The sequence below is a fragment of the Priapulus caudatus genome, unplaced genomic scaffold, assembly GCF_000485595.1.
Source record: "Priapulus caudatus unplaced genomic scaffold, Priapulus_caudatus-5.0.1 Scaffold922, whole genome shotgun sequence".
Lineage (NCBI taxonomy): Eukaryota > Metazoa > Priapulida > Priapulimorpha > Priapulimorphida > Priapulidae > Priapulus > Priapulus caudatus.
The window spans coordinates 26382-30086 of record NW_014577983.1 but is presented as its reverse complement, the minus strand read 5'-3'; the positions used below and the strand labels follow the sequence as shown (position 1 = coordinate 30086).

The 3705-nt window shown below is 48.6% G+C and overlaps 1 long non-coding RNA gene across 1 annotated transcript in view; it reads right to left on the bottom strand.

Annotated features, from left to right (window-relative positions):
* Nucleotides 1–3705, bottom strand: part of LOC106814415 — a 23062-nt gene that overhangs the window by 17761 nt on the left and 1596 nt on the right. Inside the window, exons 2-3 of the long non-coding RNA XR_001394604.1 lie at nucleotides 3246–3410; nucleotides 2563–2706 (exon numbers count right to left, since the gene is read on the bottom strand). This is a non-coding gene — a long non-coding RNA (uncharacterized LOC106814415). The remainder of the gene's footprint in view (nucleotides 1–2562; nucleotides 2707–3245; nucleotides 3411–3705) is intronic.

Sequence of the window (3705 nt, the reverse complement as noted above, 5' to 3'; positions counted from 1 at the left end):
ACGCGTTTGGCTCTATAAGGTAATGTACTTATTAACTACACAAGGTGCCAGTTACTGTAGCATTCGTCAACTTTGCATAATCGATGGACCTACCATTTCCTTTAATATAATATGATACAATAATAACAATAATGACAATAAAATAATAATAATAATAATAATAATAACAATAATTACAATGATAATAATATATAATAATAATAATATTATTATATAATAATAATATAATAATAACAACAATAATAATAATTAACCCAATAATAATAATAATAAACGTCCTGGGTATGACTTTCTACTGCATCGGTGGTGGAGTCTCAACGTGGGCGAGGAGATGAGGATACCCTTTGCCACCCCAACTACCTCCAGGTCACCCTTGAGCAAGGTGTAGTACCTGTGAGCTCTCCCTAAGACCTTGAAGTATCGGGTTAGCGTCCGACGTACGCAAGTCTGTCTCATGGGTAGGAGGGACTCTTTAGCCTTGAACGACAACCCCTAGAGATGGTGTCTCGATAAAAAAATACCGCTCTCGATCTGGAGGAGCAAACTCCGATAACTGCGGCATTATGGCCACGGGACGTATGGACGTGCCTGATGTCCAGGAAAGGTTTACCCTAACTATGGGTTAAATAGTAAATATCATGCCATGATGAATAAGCCAATACGAAAGTCATACCGCATCGCTCGTCGCGCGGGTCAACAAGGAGCGCGTCCCTCAGTGATCGCCAGACAAGCTGAGGTCGAAAAATCGGTTGTTGAGTCGGCAAACCTTAACAGCCAAGCTTCAGATAGCAACCAGACCGAGGTCCAATCTCAAGTTGGCCTAACTGAAGCAGCACCAACACCGCAGGCACAGTCCACCAACGCAGAAATAACCAGCAGCAAAGCACCACCAAGGAACCTCCCTCTCAAGAGCGACTCAATCAATTATGGCGTGTAATAGGAGAAGTTGGCACATACCACAATACCAAAGCCATTTGGATCAAACAAGAGGATGTAGCATTTCAGAATGTAGCAATGGATGTATGGACTGACATTAGAATGTGTGAGGTACAGCAGGCCATCAAGCGGACCCACAACTGGAAGTCTCCTGGCCCAGACAAGCTGCGCAACTTCTGGATTAAGCATTCAAGTGCTCTCCATAAACAACTAACCAGGGCCTTGAATGACACCATCAAGGATCCAAGCAATAGCCCTAAGTGGTTGACATCAGGAATCACTTTCCTTTTTTTTAAAGGCAAGGATACAAAAGAACCAAAGAACTATCGACCAATGACTTGCCTGACTACCACCTACAAGATTCTCACTGCTGCAATCAGCAACCGCCTCTACAATCACTTACAGAAGAGTGGCATCCTCACAGATGAGCAGAAAGGCTGTAGAAGAGCGTCTAGAAGGTGCAAAGACCAACTTCTCATTAGTAACATGATTGTGAGCATGGCAGAAAAGCTCAAGAGGAATCTAGGAATGGCGTGGATTGATTATAAGAAAGCCTTCGACAATGTCCCACATTCCTGGATTCTCGCAGCCATGAGAATCTACCGTGTGTCACCAACCATCACTCCGTTCATGGAAGCTACAATGAAGAAATGGAAAACTGAAATGCTCCTCTTTACTCAAGAAGGCTGCCTCAGGACAGAAGCTCTCAGAGAGGAATCTTTCAGGGCGACTGGCTCTCTCCCCTGCTATTCTGCTTAGCACTAAAACCGCTTACCAACATGCTGAATAGACAGGGTCTAGGATTTACAGTCGATAAACACAACACCATCAGCCACCTGCTCTACATGGATGACCTTAAACTGTTCACCAAGAACGAATATAAGCTAGATCAGGCCTTGGTAACAGTCAAAGCATTCAGTGATGGCATCAAAATGAAGTTCGGCTTGGAAAAGTGTGCAACCGCAATCTTAAAAGGTGGTAAGTTAGTAAAAAGTCGAAATATCGAGCTTGATGACAAGACGGCCCTACAAAGTCTGAACCACGGGGACCACCTCCACAAACATCTTGGTGTAGACGAAAGTAATGGTATTTAGCATGCAAAGATGAAGGAGAATATTGCTAAGGAGTACTATCGCCGAGTTCGCCTAGTTCTCAAGTCTGAGCTCTGCTCAAAAACAAGATAACAGCGATCAATAGCCTGGCACTCCCAGTCCCCGTGTACAGCTTCGGGGTGATCAACTGGTTGCGATCAGATATCGAAAGGATGGATCGCAACACAAAAAAGCTACTAAGCATGCACGGTCTCCACCACCCAAAAGCAGATGCAGAGCGACTGCACATCAAGAGGCAAAATCCTGCGAAAAATTCTGGATTGAATCCCTATGTCCCAGGTTGGGACACGGTCAACCCAGAAGTCACCGGCTAATGCCGTGATCCACTTTGGAAATAATAATAATAATGATAATGATAATGATGATGATGATGATGATGATGATGATGATGATGATGACGATAATAATAATATGAAAAATATAATAATAACAGCAGTAGCAATAACGATGATCAATAACGATATAATAACTAACTAATAACTATACATATAACTGCTAACCTGACTGCACTCACCCTGGTGTATACGGTAGACAGAGCTGCTGCCGTCGCCCCCGCACATCACACTGCGGTCGCCGGGACACGGCATATAACACCAACCCGGTGCCCGTCCTATTTTGCCGGGCTTATTGCCACACCGGCAATTCCAGCCGTCCAGACCTACGTATGTAACAAAAGGTGGTTATTGTCGGGCCGCGGGGTTGGACCGAGTTAATTTTACCTGGGGATCGGGGGGGGGATACGGGAATAAATTTGTCACGATTCGGGAATAGAAGTAAAGCCGGGAACGGCCGTGAAATGCGAGCCTAATTAAATATAGGTAACACGGGAAATGGCGCATTCTCTTACCTGTGCAACTAGGAATTCCAGCAGTAACCCATGCTCACATTCTCCCCCCCCCATGGGTCATACGTCCACTACCCCCACCCATCCTCCGTTTTCTGTTCTTCATGCACCCCCTCCTCCGTTACCCACCCGTATCCCTGTCCCCCGGCCACCTTCCCCGCCCTGCCACGCCCCGTCTCCTAGTTCTCCCTCCGCCGCCTCACCCCCGCACGCCCACCGTCCCTCGCTCCCCGTCAAATGCGCTCCCTTTCTCCCCCCTTCCCTCGTTCCCGTCCCTGTCCCCCGCCCCTCCGCCCCGCCCCTGCCCACGCTCCCGCCCACGCCCCCGTCCCCTGCCCCGCCCCGCTGCGTACCTATATAAGTGTATCCTTGTGGGTCACAGTGACTGACGCATGTGGCAGGGGTCAGGCTGTTTCTCATGTTCACACGTGACGTCATGGCGTCTCTGAGTTTTGTGCCGTCGCTTTGGACGATGACAGTAAAGAAACAACCAACGTATTCTACCCTCGTAGCGTAGCCTGCAATATGATGGTGAGAATGAGGTGTACACGCATGCACTCATGCACGCGCACGCACGCACGCACGCACACACGCACCCACGCACGCGCGAACACACACATGTACGCACGCACTCGCGCACGCACGCACGCACGCACGCGCGAACACACACACATGTACGCACGCACTCGCGCACGCACGCACGCACGCACGCGCGCACACACGCACGCGCGCACGCACGCACGCGCGCACGCACGCACGCACACACGCATGCACGCACGAACGCACGCACGCACGCGCGAACACACACATGTA